The sequence below is a fragment of the Pyrgilauda ruficollis genome, unplaced genomic scaffold, assembly GCF_017590135.1.
Source record: "Pyrgilauda ruficollis isolate IOZ18807 unplaced genomic scaffold, ASM1759013v1 scaffold6, whole genome shotgun sequence".
NCBI lineage: Eukaryota > Metazoa > Chordata > Aves > Passeriformes > Passeridae > Pyrgilauda > Pyrgilauda ruficollis.
The window spans coordinates 16,121,718-16,135,004 of NW_024527710.1; the positions used below are offsets into that span (position 1 = coordinate 16,121,718).

Below are 13,287 nucleotides of genomic sequence, written 5' to 3' on the forward strand. Positions count from 1 at the left end.
TTAGAGTCAGCTCTGTGTCCTGACTCATTCACTGCTGCTAAAGCAGCTCAGAATCTGAAAAATATAAAAGCTAAAACTTGAGGCATCAGGATAACCTTGGGAAGATCAAAACAGAGTACTTTGAAGTGACACATGGGTGCAGTATTAATTTTCAACTACATTTAGGAATAATATTGATATTCACTTGTTCTTTACAGGAGTGTGCTTGTTTGGAAAGACAAGCAGAACTTTTGATGACAACACAGTTCATCTGTGAAATGACTTGTGAATTTTCAGAAATTTTGTTTTAAAAAGCTACTCTGAAATGCTAAGATCCATGAAGCTGTTCCTCAGAAGGCATCAGTCTAACCCAGAGCTCACAAGAGTCTTTGAACATCTTTTTGTTTTGATGCTTGGTTTTAGTTATTGGTACAATATGAACAGCATTGCCCAAAATGTTTAGAGTGAACCAAGGCATGCCACTGTGGTTTTGGCAAACAAGAATATAATGAATGCTTGCAGGTTCTTTCAGTGACCAGTGTGTTCTTCCCCAGCAGCTCTCAGGTGGGGCTGTTTGTGCAAAGGGAGATTCCATACAATCAGACAATATCTTGAGCTGGAAGGGACATACAAGGATCATAAAAGTCCAGCTCCTGGCCCTAATCTGCCAGGGGACAGGGCATCCTTCTCCATCCACAGTGCCTCAAGGAGCCATGTAGGAGCTGGTAGTTATTTCTTACCATTTGAGTTACTTCAAACCTTTCCTTTAGCATTTCAACCACTGTGCAAGACAGCACCTCTGAAATCTTGCTGAGTTTGGGATTTCCCACCACACACACACCGTGCCTTTTACCCCCCTGCAAATGCCAGAATGAACACAATCCATGTGTTTGCATATCAGGCATCAAGGTTCAGCATGGGGGAAAGCCAAGCACTGCACTGATTGCAGGCAACAAACTGATCTTCTGCTGCAGTTGTTGTTTAAAACCTGATTATTTGTGCAGGCTGGATGCTGAAACATTTAGTTTGGAGCTGGACAAGCAGAACTGACAAACTGGATGGTTGCCCATAAGGGAGGCAGAGAAAGGAGGAGCCTCTGGTATCACTGAAGTACTTGACTGGTCTTTTCAGCAGGTATTTTTCCAGTTCACAGCAGGCCACTGACAGCAGAAAGTGCAGCAGCAGCAGCCTCAGCAGTGAAACGTTACAATGGGAGGGAGATAAAGTGAAGGATTTGTTGGAGGGGCAGTGCCAGGAAATGGCTGAGACATCACATGACAGAGGATGTGCCCTCTGCAGCTCAGGGACTATTTACTTACAGGCGAGACTTCACCAGGCTCCACCAAGGGCAGTCCTGGTGAGTTATTTCAATTACCTGACCCACTTGCAGTAGGAAGTCATTATAGAGATAGTAAATACCTACCCCACCCCTGCTAGGCAGACAGACTCTTTGCCAAAATGGTCTAGCTCAGCTTCTCAGAATATAAAATATTGTACCTTTCTAGTTGAAACTGGCATTGCAAAGACATCAGAAACTGCTGCTGTTCCAGTAAACTGCTCCATTTCTTGGCATTTGACCATTGTGGAGAGAGCTTCCAGGATTTATGTCTTACCACCACCTGGAGCACAAATAATACGAGAAGAGTAAGTTGGAAATTTTTCTTAAGGTGCAAATCTCTTGCTTCTCACATTGATGGGAAAAGCTCCCAGGCCTTCTGGCAGTCAGGGAAGTTGCCTGTGATGGAGATTCTGAGAGGAGCTTTACACAAGCATTCATTTGAAGTGTTAAATAGACTCCAACACAGTTTTTCCTAGACTTTTTTGTTTTACTTTCTTGTAATGAAAGCTGCAACTAACATAGCACACATAACATAGAATCACAGAGTTGTTAAGGTTGGAATAGATCTCTGAGATCATCAAATCCAACTGTCAACCCACTACCAACATCCTGTTCATCACTAACATGTCCTCAAGTGCCATATCCACACCATATAAGTATTTTTTGAATACTTAATATGCTTGGTGATTAATTATTGTTAATTGATTGATGGATTTTAAAATTTCAAGGAGAAGCTTGAAACATTATCTACAAGTTATCATTTTTTTAAAAAAATCATGTTACTATTATAGTAAATCGTAACAGTAAATTCTTTCCCCCTTGAAGCAATGAGATTTTACCAAGGGCCTGCACAATGCTGACCCTTAACATAACCCTGCAAATTATCACCAAAATAAGATTTTAAACTTGCTTAGACCAGAATATAGTTGGAGAAAGTCCATTCAAAGACAAAAGATTTATACTACTGCAGCAAAGAGCAGGTCTGGGCCAAAATAGATATTAATTTAAGAGGACTTGCTTAAATTAGAATGATGATGGCCTTTGCTTGGCCTGTAGGAACAGGTGATGACAGGAAAGGAAGAAGAAAAGAACTGGCATGCCTTCTGCAGCACAAAGATCTCAGCTTAATTTTCCTTATATTTTGCGAGACCTATGTGAGTCTTACCCAGGACTTCAGGCACTGAGGTGCTGGGATGTGGTGGAACAGTCCATATGAAGACAGAATAGAAACTGAAGTAAAAAAATTAATTCCTTTAAAGGTCTCTGGTCAGAATTTAGGGGGTAATTCTCCATTTGAGAAAACCAGGAGATGAACTTGCTCATCCTCTGCAAAGCTGATGAGGCTTTGCTGAAGTTGACTTGATCTACCTGTACCCACTGGGCTCAGGTTGTGCTGTGACTTCCCAGAGCAGCACCTGCTCATGGCCTGGGTTGGGCTGGCTTAGGAGAGATCACAGCCAAGTTAAAAGGGATTTATTATCCTGTTCTCCAGGGGGATTTGTCATCTTTGTGCAGTGTTAAGGACAATGGATCATATTGGGCTCACCAGGGTGTTTAATGCACTAAGGCAAAAATCTAGAAGGGGTATAGGCAACCAGCTCTGAGGCTGGGATTCAGAAGCCTTAATTAGGGGTCTCTTGCACAGTGATTTGGGAAAATTCAGTGTCTACTAATGGGATTCACATGTACCAGTACCCTGAGTACAGGCATTATTTATTACCTTCAGTGATACAGGCATAGGGAGCTCAAAAAAGAAGTACTGAAGAAAAGGATGTGTTTCTGTGCTTTGGTTGGTACCTCAGGTCCTTTCTGGGATCTGGCCCCAAATGCTGAAGCTTTATGTGTTTACAGTTGCACTGAGTTTCCTTAAGGAAATAAATCAAACCAAATTATTTTTTTTGTTTGACACTGCTATTAAAGTAGAAAGGTGAACACCAAATTGCTCAGGAGGCCCAGAGCTAAACTGGAGCCACAATTCCCTTGTTTCTATTCTAGTTTTGAACGCCCTTCATCAACTAATCACTGCCTGGCACAGTATTAAATTTAATCACTGAACTCCAAAACATTGTAATGTGTCTACCTACTCCATGGTTCCATTTGGATGGAAATTTTCTATCTCGTTTAAAGACTATTAAAGCCCTGCCTTTCTTGCTCAGAACAAAAGGGTATTGTTGGATTTGTTTTTCGTTAGGTTCGTATTCAACAAAAGATGATTATTCTGTCTGCTCAGTGCTGAGATCCCTGTGAACATGTAGACATCCTCTCTACTTGCTTTTCTTTCCCCTGGCTGACTACAAAATAGAAACATTTCCTTCTCACAGAAGTGCATGGTTGAAAGGCACAAAAGCAGATATTATTTATCAAAATTTCAAGGTTTTCCTAACTTAGGTATTAATTGAAAAGTTGATGTGAGGCATAATTGAATAAAGAAGCAGCGTTGCAAGGCACAGCAGGAGCAGCAATGAGATTAATACACATTTATGATTAAGAATTCATCTTTCATGAAACAAAAACTGTTGTTTCAGTAAAAACCTTTTGACCTTTAAAGAGCGACGTGGCAAACCCACAAACATGGAGTTGTTTGTTTGGTCCCTATTATTGCCATCACACTGTAACCTAGGGAAAAAACCTTTTTTGATCCTCCTGTGGGCAGGAGAGCAGGATTCTTGCTTTTGGAGAGCTCACAGCCCATTCACAGTGGGTTGACTTTTAAAAGACCCATTTATTGAGTGACGCAAGGTGCAAATTATGACTCACTCTGCATAGGTTAAGTTTGTGAAAAATCAACCTAGATTCATCTCCTGAGCACCTACACAGCTGCTTAATCCTTATATTATCTCTGGGGTCCCATTAACCCTTTGAAAGGAGGGAAAATGATCTGCAGCACAACCCAGCCAAACTTATGTTCTTACGCAGGGAGCTGAAGTTTTTATTTTATCAGATCTAGTGAGGGACAGATTTTCTTCTCCCTGGCCAGGATTAGATCACTAGAGTGGCTCAGCAGTCAGAGTTTGAACACTTCCTCCCCTTCCAACAGCCCTCACAAAAAATCCACCACTGCTGGTGTTTGCTGATCTGTGACACTGTTTTCCAGGTCTCACCCAGATGAACCAGATGCTCTTCAGTGTCTGAGTCCTCTAATGAACTCGCAATGATACTGTAAGTAATTGTTGTTCATTATAAACAGCATTTTAAGCAGAAGTGTGCTGCTAGTCCAGCGTGTTTTGTTGGCTGAAACATCTCCTTGTCTTTCCCACTTGTATCATAACCTATTTTCCCTGTAGATTTGAGGGTTTGGGAGCAGTTTTGCTGTGTTTGCAGGGCCTTTCAAAGGACAGAACCACCTCTTCACCTTCTCCACCCATCGCCTCCCCCGTCTTCCCTCCTTTCAAAGGGAGAACACCAGGAAGTTTGGAGATTCAGATGTGGTTCCTAAACCTCTGTCAATGAGGAAGGTCTCCTCTGCTGCTGGAAATGGTGTGCAGCCACTGGTTCCTGTATTTCAACTCTCCTTCCTCTCAGGAAACCCAGAGTCCAAGGGAAGGAAAACCCCAAATGACCCTTGTGCAGGTCATTGCAAAAAGTGGTGGTTGCTTAAAAAGGGTGTTACCTTATGTATGTGGCTTCATTTCTCCACCTGTCCCTCTTGTGCCCATTTTACAAACAGTGGCAGCTGTTGCAGACTGGCATTATGGGATGGACACTGAGAAATGAAGTGTCTCTTTCTTTGACCCCTTGTTTTCAGTCCTAACCCAGCACAATTTTCCTTTCCTGGTAATAAGGCTGGGCTAGAGGAGGGACTGTACCTCTTCGTTACTGTGATTAAACACTGCAAAAAGCTTTTCTCCAATGTGGAATCAAATGCTGAAATTCATTTACTTCCTGTCTGTTCATAAATACTGTGTGTCAGCCCTCTGCAAGCCACAGTTTGCTAACCTATTCCCAGAGATTCCTGCAGAGAGGAAGTGGCAAAATTGCATGTAAGATTATTTACAGAAAACTAATGTGAAAAATGAACATTGGCCAGATACCTGTCTGTGTCTTTACTCAGGGAACACTTATTACCCTCTGACTTTCATGGTCAATCACAACTAAACATAAAATGTGAGTTTCACAGTCCATGTAGGAGATTGGAATTGAGTATAAAGATATACATGCTGCTGTTTTTAAGCCCATAATAAAACTTACTGAATACTTGTGAATAATAGATGCATTTAAAGGAAATTACGATCTGCTCCTGTTTAATCTTCGAAAGAAAAAACCCCAACAAATTAGCTTATAAATTCTCTAATGGTTTATTCTTTAGGGCAGAACAATGGAGGCTTGGTATGAAATTCACTGGAATCAATAAAAGACCCTCATTTTATGCCCCAAATTTGTAACCCACACAGAAGTCTGTTATGGCAGCTGCCACCTCTACTAACACACCAGGGTTCAGCCCGGGTTCCTCCAGGGCTACAGCAGTAATGGCTCTAAAGTCTGGCTGGAACAGCCTGATATTCCCTGTGGATCAGGCACAGAGCTGGACCTGTACCATGCACTCACCTGTGCCTTACGTCAGTAAGTCTACTATGTGCTGTTCCACTTGCAGCTCTTGTAAATGGAACTGAGAAATGAGCGGCATTTTCGGCCCCTGCCGCCGCCGAAACGTGACCCAGGGCTCAGGCAGGTTCCAGCTGGGATCTCGCCCCTTGCTCATGAACGTACATTTATGTTCTCAGGACCTTAGAGCTCCTTCTACACGGGCAAAAATTGTAAAAACAACATGAACAACGTTCTCTGTGTACAGCGGAGTTATTTAAAGTGCCTCAGGGTTTGAACATAAGCAGACACTGTGTTCACGTACAATATGAGCAGGACTTTTGGGTTTTGGCATTTAAAATGACAATTAAAAATACAGCAGGCATGTTTCAGCAACTTTATGGGTTGCCCTAAACATCCAGAAAAGGATTCACTGTAAGGATTGTTTTCTTTCTTTGTGTTCTACCTGTTTTCAGTGTGATGTGTTGTAACACAGCATGAAACTAAAGGGCAGAAGGTGCCTCTTGCATTGGAAACTGTTGTATATCAAAAAATGCTTCTTTGGGAGAGTCAAAGTTTACAGACTGTTTGGCTCTGTTCAGGTAATTGTTTTAGCTTCCTGCTCAGGAGTTTTCTATAAAACCTTGAAGAGAAAAAGCCCCAGAGAGGTCTGGGAGGTGAAAAACTCTTTTCTTCCTCAGCAAGAAAACAACACAACAGACTCAAAATCGGTCCCTGGCACAATTCTGGGTACCATGCCACTACCTGAATTTTCTTAGAAATATTTACCACAGGAATGACATTTCTGCATAGTCAGGCAGCTCTTCCCACTGTAGGTGCCTGACAATTGCCAAGGACTGGGAACTGTACACTGTACCCTGTCCCTGTAAGGAATCCAGTGTTTATAAAAATATAAGGAACACCTTTTTGTGTTTTAGACATTAAGGTAAGAAGAAGAACCTGAATCTCAAGTTAAGCATTTAATTACAAGGCCTTTCTTCCTCAGTAATTTTTTGCCTGCCACTTGTAAACCTTTGGCAAAAAGAATTCCCAGCTTCTTTGGCTTGCAAACCTGACTCTCTTATTAATCAACACCTAAATCTCCAAAATGCTTTGAGATGTTGTTTTGATATTTAGTGGCATGTCTCTTAGGATGGTCAGCTCTTTCCAAGCCTTAAAATGGGAGGTAAAGTACAGTTTGTTGTTAGATAGTTCTGAAATCCATCTTTCCTCTTTGGGATACTTTAGCCATGTTTCATTCTGTGCTTGTATTGAAACCTCACAGCCATCCCCTGACCACCTAAAGATGCTCAGCCAAAATAAATCCCCTGCAGCTTCCCTGGGTTTTTCGCAGCCCCTTCTCACCATGGGAGTTGTGTGGCTCCTCTTTAGTGAATGCCAGGGTTGGGATTGTTTTTCAAGACTAAGTGAGAAGTAGGTTCCTGCCCTGAGTTAAGCAACACTCCGTGTTAGTGATCCAGTGTCTCAATCAAGGCAGGAAGAAGTAAGGAAACTGCTTTATCCTCCTGAGTGCTCAAAGCAATCCCCAGGGACTGGGAATGGGACATCTGTCAGAAAAGAGGGAGATAGAAGGTATCTTAGGGCTACATTTGTTTCCTGTGGCTGTGCCTTGTATTTTATCTCTTTCCTCTCCCCATCACCACAATTCAGGACTGCGCATGAGCTCTCTTCTCCCCTTTACCTTTATTTATTTCCTTTACTGAGGCAATAATTTTGCAATCTGAGGGATTCAGAGCCAATCCCATTCTCCCTTTCTACCTTGCTGTCTCTTTTTCCTGACCCTGCCACAGCTGCAATGCCACGCTGTGAACAAAAACTCAAAGGTCCTTTTTGTTTGGTCGATTTTTGCTTTGCATTCCTTCCCTTTCCCTTGCATTCCTGCTCAGTGTAGCCCTAGCAGCTCTTTTCCCTCATGTGGAGCATCAGGCACATCCCCCAGGCCTCCTGCTGAAATCTTTCCCTCCCTGAAACATGACCTTGTGCTGGATCTCACCCCTCATGCAGGTGCTCAGCACAGAACAAACTTCAAGTCTAGTTACGAGCTGTTTCAGGGGGTGAAGCGGGCATGAGATAAGGTACAATTTTAACACTCATCCTTCATCCAGGGCAAATTGGATGTTAATTGTTGTGACTCTGCTGGGGTGGACGATCTTTCTAGCTCTGTTATGCAACAGCAGCTGTGTGACTTCTTCATTTGTACAATCAACCTGAAACTGTCTCAATTAAATCACACTTGTAATTGCTGCTACCATGAAAAAGGGGAAAAGCAGCTACAAGAGGGCTCCAAAATCCTGCTCTGACTCCTGTACCCTGGTGAACAGTGCCAGTAGCTTCTCTGGTGATGGAGACCTGGAGCTTGCCTGAACATGGAACAGAGTTGAATAATCCCTTTCACCTGTTGTACATCCCAGGTTTGTCCCTTGCCTTTCCTTTGCTTGTCCTTTGCCCAAGCTAGTCACAACCAACAAAAATTTCAGCTGCTTGGCCAAGTGTGTCACAAGCCACTGCACCTTAGTCTTGGCAAATTTATCTTGCTGTTCCAAAAATTCCTCACACTCCTTGGCATTTACTCCTGTGAGTATTTGTAGACTGTTATGACTGCCCTTACTTGTTGTTTAACCATTTAGCTGTGTCCTCATAAATCATTCCCCCCTCAGCTCTTTAGCTGGGCTCCCTGCCTGTTCTCCTAAGTGTGAAAACTCCAGGCTGAGCTCCCCTTTCCACATCTGCTCCCCACAGGATTCTGTTGGTGGCACAAAGTCGTTGCTCAAGCCATGATTTCATTCCTGGCTTGTTGCATGATCCCTTGCTGACCGAAGGATCTCTGGTTCTCTGCAGCAATAATGGGTTTTATTTCCCAGGTCCTCCCACATTCTCCTAAGACTTGTTCCACCTCTTCCCCTGAGTTAAAAACCCCAGTTCAGGCTCCTTGCCCCTTCTCCCCAAGAGCACAACTTCTGGGAGAAGCAGAGGCAGGGAGTATCCCTGCAGTCCTTCTGCTCCCACTTCCTTCATCCCTCAGTCTCTCCTGAAGGGCTTCCCTGCAGCCAGAATCCCCTTCCAGGGGCAGCTGGAAGATGGGCACGCACAGCAGGGCATCCAGGACATCCCAGGTGGGTGGGATGGGCACCCACAGCACATCTCCCAGGTGGGTGTCTAGTGGAGCAGGGTAAGGAAGAGTAATTGGCTGGATTCAAACCTTCTCTTCCCAAATGTGTGGCAGGAGCTGGTGGCCAGGGAGCTGGGCCATGTGTTTATCACATTTACCATGGGAAATTCTGGCATTTTTGCCCCCTCCTGTGGGCACCTGTCTGCAATCTTGGAGTCTGGACTTAACACATACAAATTTCAGGAGCTTTGTGGTGAGGACAGGATATGCTGTTGATTAAGGCATCTTGGAAGCTATCTAGATCTTAAATTAATTGCCACAAAATATTACCAGGAAGAAGAGAACCCTCCAAAAGGTGCATTTATCCAGTTTATGAGGACAATGACTACAGCAAGGATTGAAAATTATTAAGAGCTGTGTGAAGTGCAGGAATTACTTCAGAGTCCAAATGAGGCTTTGCTTTCAGGGAGAAGAAAGGAACTTCTTGTGGGCAGATTTGCCCATAGCTACTTATTGCAAATTTACTTTCATTTTTTTGTTACATTTTTGTGCATGGTTGCGACCACAGATACAAGAAGGACCAGAGAGACCCCTAATCTGGCACAGGGTATCATCCAATCAGTTTAGCACATTGACCGTCACATGCAAAGTACAATGTTGTTCCCTTTTCAGATGAATAAAATTTGGAAGTTGCAAAATGATCACTAAAGCAAGAGACAGGTTGTGATGGAAGACATTTCTTTTCCTAAAAGCTCAAAAACTCTAGACAAGCCTCCAGTCTGTGCTGTGTTTCCTTCCTACTTGCACATTCATTTTATCTCCTCCACTCTCATCCTGCATGTTCCTGTGTTAGCTGGGGCTGATCCTGCAGTGAGGTCTCTTTCAGGGCTCTTCCATCTCCAGCTTGGAATAATCATCCATTTGCCTTGTGGCAGAGGAAGAATTCAGTTCTGAATTTGGGATGATGTGTTGAAAAACTACTTTTTTTTCACCTCTGAGCTCCAGAACCACCCTTTAAATCTCTGAACATGAACAAGAGGGTCCAATATGACCATGAGTTAAGTTAAATTGTACCTGGGAAGTTTAGTCTTGTTTAATGGCTTTGTTCAATTATTCTACTTGTTCATTTATCTTTACATTAACATAAAAATCATGCAGTCTTTCTCCTCTGAAATAAAGGAGATTCTTATAAGAAATTCAAGTCTCTGCATGTTTTTTTTCTTTGTTTGTTTCTGTGACTGCACACATGCACTTTGAATTTTTTTTTTAAAATAACTCCCTGAGCCACATTTTCCCCCTCTGTTTAAATCTCTTCAGACATAAGGCAAGTACAGAGGAAGAACTACAAGTGTAAAAAAGAAAAATCTTGTTCCTCCCTCAGATCTCCAAAATCATGTCGAAGTGTTGCACGTTCATTTAAGCTGCTGTTGAGAAAGCCACTGGTGTTCAGCAAATTATATTAGATTTTCAAAACCTTGGCAATGGCTTTTGAAATTTGATTTTCTGTGTCCCAGATAAGACAGAAATGCAGTAATCCATTTGGAAGTGAGGGTCTTTCAGTTCTGTCTGGTTAGTAGTTTAGTAAAAGTTTAAATATTTATTCACCAGGAAAGGTTAGTCCCTACCATGCCATCTCATGCTCTGCTACAGGGTTTTATGCTCTTTTTCTGAGCCTTTTTCACCAGGTCCATGAAGTCTGACTTCTCTTATTGGCTTCTCATTGTGCCATTCTATATTGATCATGCTGGAATGATGACCTCTAGAGAAGGTCCTGGAAATCTGTGTGCCCTGGACGGGCTACACACTCATCAGACTAAGCCAGAAACAAAGCTGAAATCTCTTCTGAAAGTCAGGTTGAATGTTTAAAATGAACTCGAGGAGATCTCTCTCAGAAATATCCACATCATCACCACCCTCTTCTTCAAAAAGCATGAAGGTTGAATCAGGTTGTCTGATTGATAGAAACAGTTTCTGCACTGGTGTTGCACAAACAAATGTGGGAACGCTGCAGTTTCAGAACGGATTGGGATCTGCAGAAAGGGGCTGTGATCCCTGTGACCTCCTCATGAGCTGTGAGTGCCTTACAGGAGGAAATGTGGGACCAAGCTGAGAACCTTTGTGTTGGCTGTGTGAAACAGTTCCAGCTTTCCCTGTGGGGAAACATGGAATCCTTGGCTTAGGGTTGATCCCATGAAATGGCCTCGTGCCCACTGACTCAGGGCACTGTGTATAAATTGGGTAATCAAAAGCTAATTACCTCCTGTAAAGCATCTCTGCTCTTGAATCCTGTGGGCCATTTCATCCCATGACTGATTGCACGTCTTCTCACTTACATTTGATCCAGCCTCCACAGAAGGCAGTAGGAGTTAATTTTCTGATTTTCCTGGGAAGGGAACTGAGCTCTGTCCTCAGTGAGTGACTTTCTCTGAGCAGATGGCTGTTGCTGAGCAGTTCAGTCAGAGCAGGAGCTCTGCAGGAGCCATGGGCTGATGGCAATTCTCCTGGTGCTGCTCAGGAGAAGGCCCTTGGCACACCCATCCTCTCTAAGAAGCAGAAGCACACATTTCTGTGGCTTGCTCTGCAAGCACCTTCCCCTCAGAGATGGTGCATTTAGAGCACCAAGAGTGGAGGGAAGTGTAAGAGGGTTTCTCTCTCCTTCCCAGGCCATTTCTAAGCAGCAAAAAAAGAGCAATTAAGAATTCAGCTGACTTAACCATTAAATATAATAGATTTAAAAAGCCATTAATTTTTTTTAATTTTTTTTTTTTTTTAGTAAAGATGCACTGGAAAACCTTATTTTAAAAACACAATCTTACACTGTGAGTTGTGGGCACAAAATTATTAATGCTTCATACCTGCAGCTGAAAAAGGAACCATGTACCTCTCGATGTCAAATGTGGCTTTAATCTGCTTCACAGCTTGTTTTGTTTTGTTTTTCTCTGTTTCATTTCCCTTTGCGGTGTTAAACTCTGACCCTGAAAGGTGAGGAAGTGAAGGAAATGGAAGAGTGAAGTTTGGGGAGTCTGAGGCACAAAAAGCCAAAGGAGCCACGGGACAGCCTGTCTGGTTGAGAGATTGAAATGTAAGTGGACTCCTCAAATTAATTACTTTGGAACCCACTCACTTCTGGATGTGGACTCCCTTAAGCATAAGTCTTACATGATGTCACTGAGATGGCATTTGGGGCTGATTTATGTTGGCACAGGAGTGGCCATAAAGTGCACATGTGTGCCCAGAGTAGCCCCTTTTCAAACAGAGCATGTTTATAGAAACAGGAAACGTGGCTGGAGCAGGAGCACCCCGAGCCACTGCTGTGTCAACAGCATCACAAATACAGGTATCCAGGATCTGCACCCTGCCTGCATTTTCCGTGGATTTCCACTCTGCTCTGTAGCCTGGAACACACTTACAAGAGATTAGTGGTTGGTGGATGGAGGAAAAATGACTTATTAGGTGAAATTTGCTCCACTAAAGATGAGTATCTGACCAAGAGCCACATTCCACATTTTAATCCTTTTCTTTCTTACTCTGTCTAATTCATGGCTGATATTTCACAGTGATAATAACTCTCTTTTTTTTTTTTTTTTTTCCTCCTTGGAGAATGAGGACATATTATATTAATTATATCTGATTCTATAGTCCCATAATTTATCTTAATAAAGTATGTGATTTTTGTCTGAATAAATCTGAAGCCTTCAGGTCATGCTCAGGGTAGTGTAAACTTTTCACAGTTCTTTATAGTACATTAGAAATAGTTAAATATATACAAGCACTTTTAGGAGACAGAAAAGCAGATATAAATGAAGATCAAAAATTGCAGAGCAGTTTTGGTGACTGAGAAAACTGTACTGTCTGATTCCTCAGATGCATTTATTTGCATGTTCAGTCTTCAACCTGTTCTGAGTTGCGAGGTGCTATAAATATACACAAATAACCAGCTCCATGATGTGTTTGGATCTGCTGTGCCTCTAGTGAACATGAGGGGTTTCATGCTCCCAGAGCTCAGTGTTTTGTACACAAAGCACCTCTAAGTTTCTAAGGAGAACCAATGATGCAGGAGGAATCCTTTTTCTCATGTGGTATACAACTCTCTTTTTCTCTTCCTCAGTCTGAAAAATCCTTGTTTTGGTAACGAAACAATTCAGGAGATTTTTTTAGGGCACATCTGATATTAGGAGTTGGGAGAAAGATCTTCCTGTTGTCTCGGAGAGGAAATGCATGTGAATCCTAAAGCCTGAAATGCTGTGTCTATGAAGATTAACTTGAAATAGGAATCTGTAATGATCTTTTCCATGGATATATTTTACTCTTACACCTT

The 13,287-nt window shown here is 42.5% G+C and overlaps 1 long non-coding RNA gene across 1 annotated transcript in view; it reads left to right on the forward strand.

The window, feature by feature from the left end:
- Positions 1 to 13,287, forward strand: part of LOC121362135 — a 107,593-nt gene that overhangs the window by 33,160 nt on the left and 61,146 nt on the right. The window contains exons 2-3 of the long non-coding RNA XR_005956455.1: positions 4,413 to 4,477; positions 11,952 to 12,051. This is a non-coding gene — a long non-coding RNA (uncharacterized LOC121362135). The remainder of the gene's footprint in view (positions 1 to 4,412; positions 4,478 to 11,951; positions 12,052 to 13,287) is intronic.